The sequence below is a fragment of the Vicia villosa genome, linkage group LG3 (genome assembly GCF_029867415.1).
Source record: "Vicia villosa cultivar HV-30 ecotype Madison, WI linkage group LG3, Vvil1.0, whole genome shotgun sequence".
NCBI classification, from domain to species: domain Eukaryota; kingdom Viridiplantae; phylum Streptophyta; class Magnoliopsida; order Fabales; family Fabaceae; genus Vicia; species Vicia villosa.
Genome location: NC_081182.1, coordinates 143,663,771 through 143,681,491, shown reverse-complemented (window position 1 = coordinate 143,681,491; position 17,721 = coordinate 143,663,771).

Genomic DNA, 17,721 nt, shown 5'->3' with positions numbered 1-17,721 from the left:
GGTTTAAGGCATAAAAATAAATTTAATTAGCCAAAAACGGTTACCCTAAAATAATTATTAGCTAAAAAACTTTAAAAACAATTTATTCTTAAGTGTTGTGAGAAAAGTCGAATTTTCGATTTAATATAAATAATTATAAAAATAATATTATTTAATAAAAAAAGGATTTTAGAAAAGATAATTACAAAAAGAAAAGGAAAGAAACTAACAATAAATAATAAAATAAGAAAAGATAAAACTAAAAAAATTTAAAGGAAACTTAGCTGGGATCCTGTGTGGGGAAGTACTGAGGGTGTACTGTGGGATTGCATGTTCTAGCCCATTTGATCTGGATCAACGATGATCCAACGGCTGCTACTTGAAGTAGTATCATGAGCTTGAGAAGGTGGCGCACATGGGATCTGTAGATAGGAAAATATAATAAAAATACAACAAAAACCTGGGTTCGAACCCAGGTTCAAAGGGTAACAGATCTCACTCCTTCGCCAGATGTACCAAAATCGTTAGTCATTAGGGAATCAACAACCAATCTTTAAATAAAAACGCATAACATAGTCATTCAAATGTGATTCAGCGTTGGGCCCCATCGCATCACTTAATGGCCAATCAGAGAGTGAGAGAAGGAGTAGACATGTTGACCGTACACTCACGATCCCACACGTGCTGCTCGTGGTCCCCTGTGTTGATCATCTTCTTCCTTCTTTGGCTGCCCAGTATTTGCTGCAGATTAACTTGGCATTTGCTATGAAAATAGCCGCGACTTTCTGTAGCTATTGATGCAAAACGTCAAAAACTTAGAAATACGTTAAAGAAAGATCCAAAAGTACCCAGTCCACCTAAATAAACCCTTTTGAGTTCGATGGTACGCTCTGTTTTTTCTGAAACGGTCAGGAAGTAAGAGAACGAAGAACATCCTTTGTTGAGCCCTAGCCATGGCAACTCTTGATCTATGCGTGAAAGATTCAAGCTAGCAGTTCTAATGGCCTCTAAACATCATCAAAAACTTGAATACGTGGTTATATAGCATTGAAACTTGATAAATTATGAGTTATAAATTCCAAGAACATGAACAATAATGAAGGATATCATATATGCTTTTCACGTGTCATGGGGATTTAGAAATAATGCATACCCCCTCTGTACTACCTCGAGAAGGGAATGTAATGGTTATTTGGCTTTGAAGTTTGCCTGAATGTCGAATGCAAATTCTCTCCTTCTTCTTGAATGTTTTTTACGTTGAAACCCTAGCCTCCCCTCTCAAAATTTCCGTCCCCCCTCATTAGGTTTTGTTATCAATATATAGAGGAGTCTTTTAGGGTTGAAATATTGGGCAAAAGATCATGTAATTGATGAGAAAAATATTGGAAGATATTTGATTCAATATTGCTCCAAATATTTCTATTTTTGAGTCTTCTACTATTTTGTGCATATTTTTCTCTTAATCTCAGCCAATGAATGAAATTTACTCAGATTTAAATCAAAGAGAAGAATTGATTCCATATATATCTTTATCTCATGATTTATTTGATTTTGTTTGATTTTAAAAGATTAAAATAAAATATAAATAAAATAATATCATAAAAATAATAATTTTGATCCTTGGACTCCCTTTGGGCTTAAGATTTTGTGGACAACTCAAATTTATAGGCCCACCATTTAAAAGTATGAAAGTCATCAATTAGGAATTCATGCATTTTTCCAAATTTCACCCAACTTCTGTCAATCATAACTCATTCATTTTTTATCATATGATAATGATCTTGTACTTTTTGGAAACCCCAAGATGTCCTCTACAAGTCACTTTGGAACATATTTTTCATTTGGAGATTTTATCTTGATGATATGGCTCCTGACAAAAAACAGCTTTTTGTAATCTTCTAGAAGGACCTGTAATGTATTGGCTCATATCTCTTATACGGAAGCATTTCTTGACCTTGGGCCCAATATCAAAGTTGTAGAGAATCAAATTTCCTTGAGAATGATCTTTGGTTGAGGGATTTCTGAGAAAGTATGAGAGAATTATGGCTGGTCAAAGTTTGGTTGACTTTTACCTAGAAACCCTAATTTAGCAACTTTGTACTTTTGTGGATTTTTGACCTTTTCTTGATGAATCATGATCAACCCTTGATCAAATGATGAATATAACATTTAAAATGTTGATGTTGACCAAAAATCAGAAATTTTGACTGTACTTTGACCACAGTTGACTTTTAGATCAAACTAGTCGACTGTTGTCTTTCTGAGCTTTTGATTGATCAAACTTGTGAGTCAGAGCATGAAAATTGATGTGAGGATCCTTTGAATCATATGAGATGCCATGGAATCCACTTGAGGCATCATAAGTTGATTTTACTTTGAGAAATACAAAACCCTAGTTTAGAGGCTATTGTTTAGGAGAGAGACTACATGCTTCCTGCCTGTGTATCTTTGAGCATTTGAAAGTCAGATGGACTAAAATATGAATAAATATGATGGGCAAACTTTGGGGTATGACAGCTTCCCCTGTTCAATTTTCTTATTCCTGAGGATGTAGATTGGCTTGTGTGCCTGTCGAAATCTGAAGGTAGAAGAGGATTGAACACTAGAATACCCAGGAATTTGCCCTAGCTGAAGTAGGGACTTTTGCAGGATACGGGCTTAAAGATGTCGTCCAAGTGTTGGAAAAGATGTATGAGACGGGCTTAAAGATGCCATCTGATCTGGATAAATACGAAAGTCAGAACAAGTCGTACGTTAGACTATATACGAGCTTGAAGTATTGAGAGGCGTTTGTCGGAGATGGGCTTTAAAGATGCCGCCTAGGCTATTGAGACTTGATGGGCTTAAAGATGCCATCTAGGTGTTGACAGAGTATTGTCTAAAGCAAACGCTTTTCAGACTGAGTCATATGTATTGATTGCGTCTTAAGGAGAGATTCATCAAAATGAAGTAATGTCCTATAGAAGACTACCTGAAGAGGTTCCTACGTAGGGCAGATCACTGACTGATGTAAAGAAGATTAGGTTTTAAACCAAGTTCGGGAAGAACTGTCTTAGAGAAGACTAACTGAAAAGTTTCCTGAAAGGGTAAGAGATGTCCTTGAAAGGATTGGATAAATATTTAGGGTAAGATTACCTAAAAAGGTTGCGATATGTCTTAAATAAGAATAACCTTGAAAGGATACGACAATGTCGGAGGTATAAAATATGAGCGTCCGCTTCAATGGAAATAGCGAGTTTGCATAAACCATGCTAGAGAAGAAGATTGTGTCGGAGCACTGACAATGTCGGAGGTATAAAATCCGTTGGGGAACAAAGTCTCTGTTAGGAAGAGATCGCTTGAAGATAACTTCTTAAGGAATGCTATGTGGGGATATATTATGAAAACTGTTCTGTGGGGAAGGTTCCCAAAGATTTTCAATTTTTCATTGCCCCTTGTCTTTGAGTACTTGCTGTTGAAAAACACTTGCGAGAGTATACCTGCCCCTGGAATCAATAGCTTGGTATGCTTGATACTTGAGTTTGGAATTAGAATTTCAAAGAAGAGACAGATACTGACATCATCTGATGCTAGTAGCTAAATAGCATTTGTTGAAATTCGTGACTGATGTGACATGCCCCCAGTGATGGACTAACTTCTCTGATTTTTCAGTACCTCTGAGAGATTCTATGAATCGTGACCAGCTTTCCCCCAGTAGATGGGATAATAATATGTCATGCCCCTTTGTGTAAACAAGCTTTTAGCTGATCGAGTCATGCATACGAGACGTCTCTGCAAATTTATTTGTCGGGAGGACTTTTAGTCAGTAATTATGCCCCATGCAGATTCTTCCTGATGTCAAACATTTGAAATTATGTAGACAAAATTGTTTTATAATGACACTCATAAAAATGCAATGCATATGTCTGTAGCAACCTGCCCTAAAAATAAACGTTTAGAGTCGCCACCTATTCTGAAGGGCGAATAGGAAACCCTACGCAGTTAAGAGATCGGGGTAAGATTATTATAATCAGGTCGAGGGAAGGTGTTAGGCACCCTCAACCCTTTGTTGTGGCATTGAATCTAAGGTAACGGTTTTATGGCTAAAATATTAGGATTTAATAGCTAAAGAAATGAAAAGCGTGAATGGCAAGATTTGAACTTGATTAGAATTTTGAGGAAGGGGACTCGCCTTGGTTATCCAAGTGCCTACGTATCTCCTTAGGGAGAATCAGAGTCAACGTAGTTCGGGCACAGGGTTGTACGCCTTTGAATTAGTATGAGGTTGTTTGAAGGCTTTTTGAATGGCCTATCGTAGTTTTGAAATGCGAAGTTCGAAGGTATTTTGAATTACCTTATCGTAGATTTGAAAATCGCAGAGATGGAAATCTGTAGTTTCGTGGTTTAGTGTGTTTTAAATGTTTGGCGTACAACCCTGGTTTGATATGTTACCGTTAGGTGCGATGATCAATAGGTTTGATCACCATAGTTAACGGACTGAATGATGTATTGCTGGTTACTCTGACCGATAGGTTCGATCGTCACGGGCAGCAAATAAATGTATTTTAATAATTTAAATTATTTATCATTATCCCTCATAATCAATAGGTTTGATTATTACACGATAACAACTTTCATTATTTGTGTTTTATTATTGGATTCGATTAATTAAATTAATCGATTGTTAATCATTGCGACCAATAGGTTTAGTCGGAACGAATAACAAATTAAATCCTAAAACTTTGGCCAAGTGGCCAGTGGGATTGGGCAAACCCTAATGCATCGATAACTTTTCTAGGGTTTTTATTGTGATTTTTAATAATTAAGATTAAATTACTTAAATCGGATGATCAGGAAAATAATCGAGAAAATAATCCTAAATACCTATATCCCTAATCCTAATTTATATCTAATCCTAAAATAAGTTAATTGGATTTGATTTTGTGAGCTATATGAAGATATGGTTTGAATAAAGCTTAATAGAGAAGGTGAGAAACCGTGTCACCAAAATTGATCTTTTTTTGTTCTTTTTTTTTTCCAGTAATAGCAATAATTATATTATAATAATCTATTCCTAATAATTGATAAAAGCTAAAAATAAAATACTAATGAAATTAAGTTCTAATGCGACATTGATAAAAACTAGAATTAATTTAAGAAAACCAAAAATAACATCTAATTTTCGTCTAAAATAACAACTAAACTTTTTTGATTTTTGTATTTAATAGTAATAATAAAAATCTACCTATTATAAAGTATTAATAAGATTTTTTTTTACTAGAATTAAAAAATTAATTTTTGCTTAAATAATATTAATAGACTAATAATTACTAAAATAATATTTTTTTAAATTCTAGAAAACTCTAAAATTCTTATCACTATTAAATTCCTACACTAAATAATAATTGAAAAGAAGTGAGAACATAAAATAGAAAAAAATTACAAAAGAGAAGAAGGATAGGATTTGAACTCAAGCTCTCCACTACTTGCATTCCTTACTTTCTTTTACCTTATTGCCCACTAGACCATTGTACTCATTTGAAATAAAGCGCCACTTGAAAATGTATGAATAGCGGGGCAAATTTGGGGTATGACAGTGTCTGTCTTGGAGTTTAACAACATTTTTAGTAAAACAAAAGATGTAAGAAAGTGATATTTGTAAAAACATGATATCAACTCAGGATTTTTGGTAAACCTTAAGGAGTCAGGATACCCTTTTTTTGTGACAGTATGCTTTCGAACTAACCATGCTTCAGTTAGGACTTTCAAGGGTTGTAACGTGGCTTGGTTCACGGTTTAAGAAACAAAGGATAAAGGCTCAAAGTTTATTTGTACCCATCCCAATCTTCATGATGTTCTTCGATCTTATGCTCAGTTAACTCTACGTTTAAGCCTTAGCAGAGCTTGGAGTTGTAACATTGATACTTGATGATGGTTAAAGTACCAGAAGTTTATTTGGACAGACAGTCATCCTTTGTAACGTTTTCTTTTTCTCTTTTGTCGAGGATTTTTAGCAACCTCTTTTTTGACTTTCTTATCCCTTAACTTTTGCCTGAACTGTTTATTTTGAGATTACAGTCAGCATGATGTTTCTATTTTTGATAAGTCTCCTTCATAGGTTTTGACTTTAACAGCTTTTTTTCTTTTTGGTGGATATTGACTGCCTGACTTGAGAATTACGGGAATCCATCACTTGTGTAAAGCACCTGGTATAATCGAGTTAACTGAGTAACTACCCTGGCCCAGGTTATGAGTAAAGGTTTTAATCTGTATGAGAAAGAAAACTTATACTTCTTAGGCTCAAAGGGGTTGACGAGGGATTAACATCCTTATATCTCCACTGTTTAGGGATTGAAACAATGCTTGTACATCGTCAGCATAGTCTGTTCGAAAGCATATTGTACGAGGTTGCGGTATCATTTTCGTCATCCTCCCTTAAAAGGTTCATAACTTTAGAGAAAGTTAAATATCATAAAGAAAACCAAGTAAAACAAAGTTTAATATAGCAATAGAAGGAGAAATAAGTCAAGACAAACGTATGCAATGCATTAATGATTATGATAAAATAAATAGAGTCTGACATAAGACGAATGTTTAAACAAACAGGAAAGAAATTGCGAATGCGAGTAAATTAATAATCTAAATAGCCATCCTTTAGTCTTTGTGTGGCTCCTCTGGTTGGCCAAATTCGACAATCCCTTCTTCAATCAAGTCTTGAATTTTATGTTTCAATGGCCCACAATCTTCTCTGTCGTGACCAGGACTATTTGAATGGTAAGCACATCTTGCATGATGCTTGTACCCAGGGACGGGATTAGCAGGAGCTGAGTATGGAGGCAGTAGAGTTATCAGACTCCGATCGAGCAAGTGTTGCAAAGCTTGAGCCAATGGCATGTATAGTGGGGGTAAATGACCTTTTGGGTTTTGATTTCCAAGTACGTTGGCCACCTTGTTGCCTACGTTGATCTTTCTGTTGTTGTTGTGTAGGAGCTTGACTAGATACCAGGACTGCCCCAACAATGTTGGATTCATTTTTCCCATTGTATGGCTTTTTTACAGCACCAGAAGAAGTAGCCACCTAAATTTTTCCGCTTCGAATACTACTTTCAACACGTTCTCCAGTCAGTATGAGGTCGGTGAAACCAGACGAGGAGCTTCCAAGTAAATGGCTATAGAAAGGACCAGTCAGTGTATTCATGAACATGTCAACTAACTCTCGGTCAGCCAAGGGAGGTTGGACTCTGCCAGCCAGGTCTCTCCATTTCTGAGTATATTCTTTGAAGCTTGCATTAGGTCCCATGGACATGCTTTGTAGTTGCATGCGGGTTGGCGCGAGATCAGCATTGTACTGGTATTGCTTGTAGAAAGCACCGGCCAAGTTTTCCCATGTATGAATGTTGGTACCCTTTAGTTGATAGTACCACTCGAGTTGGGTTCCAGATAAGCTCTCTTTGAAAAAGTGGATCCACAACTTCTTATCAGCAGTATGAGGCTGAATCTTCCTTACATAAGACTTAAAGTGCAGTTTCGGACAAGAGACCCCATCGTATCTTGCAAAGGTGGGAGTCTTGAACTTCGGAGGGATAACAACTCCAGAGATGAGTCCTAGTTCCTCAAAATCTAACCCAGGTACCTTCTGAATTTCCATGGCTTTCATACGTTCTTCCAGCAACTTGTATTTATCATCAGGATGTTCATCCTCATGGTAGTAGTCCTCTTCTTCCTCAGAGGGCTTGGCAGAATCGTGGTTACTTTTCGCATCAGTTTTGACACTAGCACCATCGTTTTGTTCATTGTCGTCCTCTTTAGAAACCTTGAATTCTTCAGCCCTCTTGAGTGGACCTCGGAATCTTCTTCCCATGTTAAGGACACCCATAGATCTTCTAGGCCTTTTCTCTTTCTTGGTCAGGAGTGCTTTCAATTCATCTTGCCCCTTGGACAAGTTCAGGATCAGATCTTGAAACTGGGAATTCTGAGCTTGAAGGTCTTTGACTGATTGCTCGAGATTCATGATGCTGAAATAAACAGCGGGGAAGGATGAGAGACCTATTGTAAGAAACCTATTATGCGATGTTATGAATGCAAATGCAATATTTTCAAGGATCTATAGGAAATCTAGTTAGCAACATCGGGAAATGATTTGGTTGAGTCTTTATTTGAAGAACCCTGACTTTGTCTTTGAACTTCCTTCTTTGGGAATCAAGCTCACCATATCAAGTGGGTCATAGCCTCTGATTCGGGATACTCCTGAATTTGAAGGTATATGGCTAGAGGAAAATAAATCCTCTTTCCCCTTGATAGGTACTGAGTCTCTGAATTGGAAGGTATGTGGCCAGAGGAAAATAAATCCTCTTGCCCCTTGATTAGGAATTCGGTCCTTGATAAGAGTACCTGAAATTGTGCGCCCTAAATCCCTAAGATCCTTGAAAGGGTTAATTAACATGCTATGTTATGATGTCATGATGTCATGATGTTATGCGAGTGCAATGCATTAGGCACAACGTAAGATAGTAAGGGCAAACAAGTCCTTTAACAAAACCTGCAAGGAAACAAAGGTTAGTAGCAAACACAAATAAGTCACACAAGTGCCCTTAGGTTTAGAGGCTTGAATGAAGTTTGTAGGTAAGTACCCTCCCCACTGAAGTTTAGTTGGTTCAACCTGTCCTATATAAAGATCGGGTTCTAGGGAGCTCATATCATTAACCTTTCTCGAAGGCGCTTATCTCAGTTCAGCAACCGAATCACCAACCGAGAAGGTCCTGAAAGTCCAGTCCATATGAGTGTAGCTTCGAGTATCAACCAACTTCAGTCGGAACCAAAGCCAGCCACCTCGCTACTTTTAATAGGCCAAAGTCAAGTTCAACTAGTGTTCTAAGGGCAAATTAGTGCTTAATGACACCACGCAGAAGCCAAGTGTTTCCTCGAGTCGGATCCCAAGGAACACCAGGACAAACCAATGTGTCACACTAACGATGGCCACCATATCAACCACATCAGTATACGCTGTGCAGTCTCCTTGGTCTCATGCCATTTACCTAAGGTACTCAGATCCGGGTTAGGATCTTTCACACAAGTAAACCCAAACAGACCCACGAATATAAAGTAAACAAATCAAACAATTTTAAAGTGAATCCTAAACTTTAAGGTAACCCCTCTTTTTAATCGAAGACATCCCCAGCAGAGTCGCTAGTTCTGTAATACGGTGGGAGAACTGACTTTTTTGAAATGTACGGTAAGCAAGAGTCGCCACCGACTTTTATTTTATCCAAATTAATGAAAGGCTAAAAGAACAGAAAAAACCTTTTTAAAAGAAAACTGAGTTCGGGGGGTAATTTATACAAAGGGAAGGTGTAAGGCACCCTTTGCATCCATGGTTTTCCATGGCCTCTTAATTGCTTAGCTCACTTTGTTTTCAAAATGTTTGAATTGTTTGAAAAGGTAGGGTGTGAATAGAAATTTGACTTCTAAAAAAAAATAGAAATTTGAATAAGAGCTTTAGCTTGTAAATAAGCGTAGTCTTTTTGAAAATTTTCTTTGAAAAGAAGTGGGAAAAGATTTTGAATTTGTTGAGCCTTAGCTTGTAAATAATATTATTTAATAAAAAAAGAAGTTTAGAAAAGATAATTACAAAAAGAAAAGGAAAGAAACTAACAATAAATAATAAAATAAAATAAAAAAAGATAAAACTAAAAAAATTTAAAGGAAACTTAGCTGGGATCCTGTGTGGGGAAGTACTAAGGGTGTACTGTGGGATTGCATGTTCTAGCCCATTTGATTTGGATCAACGATGATCCAACGGCTGCTACTTGAAGTCGTATCATGAGCTTGAGAGGGTGGCGCGCGTGGGATCTGTAGATAGGAAAATATAATAAAAATACAACAAAAACCTGGGTTCGAACCCAGGTTCAAAGGGTAACAGATCTCACCAAAATCGTTAGTCATTAGGGAATCAACAACCAATCTTTAAATAAAAACGCATAACATAGTTATTCAAATGTGATTCAGCGTTGGGCCCCATCGCATCACTTAATGGCCAATCAGAGAGTGAGAGAAGGAGTAGACATGTTGACCGTCCACTCACGATCCCACACGTGCTGCTCGTGGTCCCCTGCGTTGATCATATTCTTCCTTCTTTGGCTGCCCAGTATTTGCTGCAGATTAACATGGCATTTTCTATGAAAATAGTCGTGACTTTCTGTAGCTATTGCTGCAAAACGTCAAAAACTTAGAAATACGTTAAAGAAAGATCCAAAAGTACCCAGTCCACCTAAATAAACCCTTCTGAGTTCGATGGTACGCTCCGTTTTGTCTGAAACGATCGGGAAGTAAGAGAACGAAGAACACCCTTTGTTGAGCCCTAGCCATGGCAACTCTTTATCTATGCGTGAAAGATTCGAGCTAGCAGTTCTAATGGCCTCTAAACATCATCAAAAACTTGAATACGTGGTTAGATAGCATTGAAACATGATAAATTATGAGTTATAAATTCCAAGAACATGAACAATAATGAGGGATATCATATATGCTTTTCACGTATCATATATGCTTTTTGGAAACCCCAAGATGTCCTCTACAAGTCACTTTGGAACATATTTTTCATTTGGAGATTTTATCTTGATGATATGGCTCCTGACAAAAAACAGCTTTTTGCGATCCTCTAGTAAGATGAGGGAGCCATATCCTAAAATATTTGTTTAAGGTAATTTTCGAGGACGAAAATCTTTTAAGTGGGGGAGAGTTGTAACACCTTAATTTTTATTAGTTATTTTTATTATTTGTTTTATTAATTATTATGTGATATAATAATTAATTGAATTGTATGAATTGTGACTATATGTGACATATATATGTTTTGGGGTTAGTGAGTGTGAAAATGATAAAATAGTTGATTTGGGCCTAATGTTGTGTTAGAACGAGAAATACTAGAGGTGATAATTAATAAGCCGATTAGATGATATTTTGTTAGAGAGAGTTTAACATAACAAGAGAAAATTGGAAAGTTAGTAAGAAAAGAAGAAAAAAAGGAGAAAGAGAAAAGAAGAGAAAGAGAGAAGAGGGGACAACCCTAGAAGGAAGAATCTAAGGTAAGGGTGAGATTTCTTTTATTATGGGTTTATATGTAATGATATGAAAATGGTAGTAACATGAGATTAGGGGTTTGTTCATCATTTCATATATTTTGACATGTTAGGGTTTGAATGTGAAGTGATGAAATTGATGTTTTGAAATCTTGTTTTTATGTTGCTATATGATGCTACGTGTTGAGACATGCTAGAAAACATTAAATACATGATTAATTGTTGTTTGGATGAGTTTTAGTAGAGAAATTTGTGTGAGACAGAATACTGTCCGAAATTCCTGCGAGGCAGAATGCTTGTGAATTATCATAAACTATGGTGAATTTTCCATAATTTTTCAAAATTATTTGGATGGATTTTGAGGCAATTTTTAGTGAAAACATAATACTTGAATTTTGTATGTATGTATGTTGTGAATGGCAATTGGGTGAGATTAAAATTGTTGAGCATTGTTTGTTACATGTTAATTGTGGTGTGTTGATTTGGTGAGTGTTGTGAAGATGTTTTCATGTATGATTGATAACATGAATATGTGCATGTTTGTACAAATGTGAATTGAATTCATATGTGATGAATGGTGAGATATATGCTTGTATAATTAAGATTGAGAGATGGCCTTAATTCCATATAGTTTTTGATATTTGCGTATGCATTCATTTATAAGGTGAGAAAGAGGGGGTGTTCATTAGTTTCGTGGGAAACTAGTAACTTGTCTCAGATCGTGGAGATGGGTTTGAAGTCTAGAGGACGGACTTATTTTTGGTGGTTATCTGTCTGAGAGAGAGACGCGGGGAATTTTCTAAAGGTAACATTGGTACCACATGCAATTGCATTGAGTCGCATTGGAGTCACATGTGTCGATGTGAATTGCATTTAGTGTGTTTATGTGCTAATTGTGTAAATTGGTACTTTGTTGTAGTTGTGATTGGATTACTTGATATTTTGAATCGATTGAGCTATGTCGTGTTTGTAAACATATGATATGTATTTATAAAGTGTTGGATACATGTATACTTAAAGCACGATGAATTTTTTTGTTATATGTTGTTATACATTGCTTATTATTATATAATTCCATAGTGATATGAATTCTCACCCTTTTGTTGAAATGAAGTTTTGTATGATATCTCTCAAGTACTGAGGAGTAGAGGTGCTCGTATGCAAGGATCTAGTCGAGGAGCTATTTCCTTAGTTTATCACTTTGTTAGGTAAAGAGAACTCATGCTCTGGTTATGTAACACATGGGATTTACGTTTGGTTTCATGTTTATGTTTGAGGGATATTGTTAAGCTCTCTTTATGATTTTGAACATATCAGATTATGTGATGTGGCCTTAGTGCCTGATGCTTTTATACATGAATTATTGTTGAGATTTTACTATTGTTATCATTTTATATTTCCACTGTGATGTGCATATGAAACATGATATTCAAATGTGTGTTATTAACATGACCAGATGCAAATTTCTATGTTGTTTGTTTGGTATTTCAAATACATGTGACGCTCTATTTGATGTGCATGTTTTTAGTATGATTAAGCAATATATTTTCCGTGGGGTTAGAGGGTGTTACACATAACACGTAAAAATTCCTCACTTGATCTTCCTCTGCCAGAAGTTTCTGACTAATCTTCTCTATTTCTAGAACCTCGAAAGTTGCTTTATCTTTTCTTCCAGAGTTGCTGGAATCTTCTTGATAGAAGTGACAACTCATCTTCATCATTAGAAACTTCATCATCAAAATCTTCAAATTCTTCAGCTTGAAAAGCCTTGTTCTTTTCTAACTTAGTCCTTTCTGATATGGACCTTAGAGCAACTGATTTTCCTCTTCTCTGAAATTCATATTCTTCCAGCTTTATTTCATGACTTCTTAGAGAACTGACTAGTTCCTCAAGAGTTGTGTTGTTCAGATCCTTAGAGAGCTTTAACGCAGTTACCATAGGTCTACATTTCTTGGGTAGACTTCTAATGATCTTTTTAATATGATTAGGAGTAGTATAACCTTTGTCCAGAACCTTGAGTCATGCGATCAAAGTTTGAAACCTTGAAAACATAGTTTCCATAGTTCCTTCTTCTTCTTCCATTTTGAAGGCCTCATATTTTTGAGTTAAGGCCAAAGCCTTAGTTTCTTTAACTTGAGTGTTACCTTCATGAGTCATTATTAACGAATCAAAAATATCTTTTGTTGAATTTCTATTTATAATTTTCTCATATTGATTATATAAGATATGGCATTGAGAATGATAGTACTAGTTTTGTGATGGTTCTTGAATGCACGTTTCTGTTCATCATCCATTTCATTTATGGGAATGGGAATACCCATCTCCGTAACAGGTGCTACATAACCATTTGTAACAGTTTCCCAGAGATCAATACCATAGCCTAAAAAGAAACTTTCTAGTCTATCTCTCCAGTAATCAATTCTTTCTCCATCAAATACTAGAGGTTTAGCATTATAATTATCTCTTGTATGAGTGTTGGCAATAGTAACCATTTAGAAGTTTTTTTATGTTGGACATCTCTACACGATTAAGTATTTGATAGAAATCAACAAAGAGCCGGAGCTCTGATGCCAATTGAAGGTTGAGAAAAACGCAAGAAAGGGGGGTTTGAATTGGGTTTTCTAAATCCTGTCCACCCGCCAAGGTGATTTCGCCTTAGAAAAGGACTTAATCCACTAATTTTGAAAGATTATAAACAACCTCTAAGAGTCTAAAAATACACCTTAGCCCTCTCAAGTATACAGACTAACAACCTAGTCACTTGAGGAATACAAATCTCAACAGATTTACTAATGGAATATTTACAAGATATTGCTTCTAAAAAGCATATTGAAACATTAACAGTTTAGCTAAAATCATAACACAATCTATGAGCAACAACTCCTATGTTCTTACAGATTCTTAGAAATAAATTTCTCACAATGGAGTGTCTAGTGCAGTTTCTCTAAGATCTTTCTTTCTCTCTTTTTCTCTTCTTTTCTTTGAAGTTTATTTGCTGAGTTTGAAAATATTGTTTGAGTAGCATTGTAAATCGACAGCTTCTTCAAATGAGAGTGTCTCAAATATACAGTCCCATGAAAAGATGGCCACTAAGAAAGGATAAGACGAATCTTTCCTTGAAGTAACAGCTCCAAAAAGTCTTGGGAACAGTGGGCAGACAAAAGTCAAAATCGTACATTATGTAACACCCCTTTCTAATACCCCAAATTAATATAATAAACAAATATTCAGAGTAAACATGCATATAAACTAGGGGTGTCACATCTACATTTTCAAAAAAAACTAAAAGCTTTTAAAAACCAACAAAAATACGTCCATAAATATACAATTCATCTCGTTATCATAATAACACATCTTTAACATAATTCATTAAGAATATGCATACATAGCGAAAATAACAAATACTCAGGAATTTCATAATGATTCATGTCTCATACCATGATCATATCACAAATAATATCCAAGACGGAATCATAACATCATATCCAAAATACTTGGCACTAAGGCCTTTCACAACAACGATAAACATCATACGAAGTAGTAAGGTAGTATCAAGACACAAATCCAAAGAAAACATGAGTTCAACACCACTAATCCTAACCCAGTGTTACATGACCAGAACATCGACTCACTACCTAATCAAATAACAAAACTCGAAGCTCTTCGTCTAAGCTACGAACAAGCAACTACCCGTCTGAACCTGGACGTCACCAACCAAGGGAAACATTCAAATAGAAGGGTGAGAATTCAAATTATTATAGAAAACATAATAATGGGAAATGCAAACATAAACAAGCATACATTTCACAATTCATCACTCTTCTCAAAATAGACAATTCATATACTATATATCAATCATCATACAAGGCAATATCATAGATACAAAAACAATCACATAGCACACAATGTGACTCGAATGTATAAAATGTGACTCAATGCATGTGGTACCCTGTGAACCCAAAGTTTTACCGCTTTCCGTTTCAATATCTAGAATCCAAGTCACGCTTCCGGTCCGGACAAGATCAAAGCCAATACGCCTATCTCCAATAAGGATCACGTCTTCTACGCCTATTTCCATTCAAGGATCAATGTCTCTTACCATATGAACCCAAGTTTCACCGCTTCCACCATAAAGCAGACCATGCTATGAATGTATGTACAAATACCAACATTATATGCAATTAAGATTATCTCATCAATCTTAACTTACCGCATACCACAATAATCCAACTCTATGAATTATCCGCCAATTGTACACAACATTCACAACACAATTAACAATCACAACACAGTACTACTACCATCATATATCCAATCACAATTATCATGAATATATTACCACATGTCATACTAACAATTGTTATTCGCCACATACCAAATCATAATGCACACAAGAAAATTATATGTTATTTCACATAAAAACATCATAATTAATAAATCAAGTGTTAATCAACCCTATCCTATCATATAGAACATCACAATAGCTTCCTAACGCTTCAAACGACGCATAAAAAGGAGTTACGGGTCAAAAGTTATAATCATTTGAATTTTTTACAAAATGGGGCATTTTCGCCCGGCGGAAGAAATCTCTCGCCCGACGCTCCAAGGAAGTAGCTTGGTCACAAAAACCCTCGCTCGCCCGCTCGACTCGCCCCGCGGAAACCTGTGGATGCTGGCTCGCCCGGCGAAGCAAAACGCTTGCCCCATGCTCTACACCGGAACTAGAAAGCGCTGATGCGTTTTTCAGCATCCTAACACCATACCAAATCCGATTCTAACCATCAAAACTTAGTTCAAACATCATTTTATAACATGTTATGGGTTCCTATTCATATTTCTAGTCATGGGTCATCCATATAACAATTCAAACATGAACAATTCACAAATTCCTAATGATTTCACATGAACCCTAACATTTACATTTCATGAAATTGAAAGATGAAGATATTACATACAAAACATACATAACATTACCCAATCATGCAATCCTATAAGAATTTGGATTCTAACCCTTACCTTTACTTCAAACTCCTCCAATCTTCAAGTATCTCACAATCCTCTTCTCTTCTCCCTTCTACTCTTTCTCCAAAATAAATGTTATGGAAACTAACCTAATTTCTCTCTTACTATCTTTCTCACATAATTGGGCTTAACCCATCCAACTATTCTTTCTAACTAAATTAGGCCCATTAGGTATTATCTTATTATTCTACTATATACTCAAATAGCTCAATTAACATAAAAACACACATTTAAATAATTATCATACCATACGACAATTAAATAAAAACAAACAATTACTAGAACACCAAATAATGTTAATTAAATAAATATCTAATAAAATTGGGATGTTACACATTACGTCCTGCAAAAGTGGAATAGGTGATTTATTGTTGTACCATGTTACTTCTTTTGCAAGTTCTGGTCGTCCTTCAGTTGTGATATACTTCTTATCCGAAGTAGAGAGTAGAATGAAGAGATCAAGTAATGTAGACGTTCCAAGAGAGAGAATCCTTCAGATACAAAAAGAAGTTTTCAGAGTCAAAAGCAGCAGCTTACCTGAACGATACATTCTGATTTCCAAACTGGAAGCAACAAGCGTTTCTAAACTGAATTCTGATTTCTGAATAGTCGCTTTGCTTCAGTACATTTGTAGATCCTTTTTCTGATGAGTCATTCAAAAAAATTCAGAACTGCTGATGCCTCTTCATAATTGAGATGAATAGTTCTTCTGATGTGTGATGACGCTGATTTTGATGATTATCTGGACATCAATCCTAATCAACCAAAATAGTGAACCTGCACACTTAAGAAACTATTAGAGTACAAAATTGTTTCATACAAATATACGTATTGTTATCATCAAAACTTAAAGATTTAATGCAGAACCAAATCTTGTTCTAACAGCTTTGCCATCGCCGAACTTGATGGTGTCTTCGTCCATAAAATTAGGATCAAAATCTTCTCATGTTGGTCGAAGTCCAACAATAGCAGTAATATCAAAAAGGGTGGGAGTCGACATCCCACAAGAGAGATGGAAAGTGTTGGGGGAAGCATCCCAGAAATACAACGAAGCCATTAACATATTCTGGCTATATTCTAAACCGGACTTCGGTAGCTGAATCAATTCATATATTCCTAAATCTTTCCATAATTGAGACTTCTTCACCTCAACTTTATTTAACCAAGCATAATAAGGTTTTGGATCCTTAGCTAAGGGTATAGATCGAAACACTTTAAGAGTGTTGGTAATATAATCTAAATTTATATTGAAGCATCAGTCGAAGACTTTGCTTGATCTTGTTGAGGTTCAGAGGGTACAACAATTGCAAGTTTCCCTTTATTATCTAATTTCTTCTTACTAGCTAAGGGCCTAGTCCTATGATAAACAGGAAAAACCATTGAAATAAGACTAGCATTGTAACATCCTATTTTTATTAGATATTTATTTAATTAGGATTATTTGATGTTTTGATGTTTGTTTGATTTATTTAATTATTGTTTGAGTGATAATTATTTTATTATGTGCTTATGTGTTAATTTATCTAATTAATAATTGGTAGAAATATAGCAATTAGCTAATGGGCCTAAATGAATTAGAAAGGATAGTTGGATGGGTTAAGCCCGATAAGAATTAAGAGCTAATAGAGAAATTTGTGAGGTAACCTAGATTTATAAAAGAGAA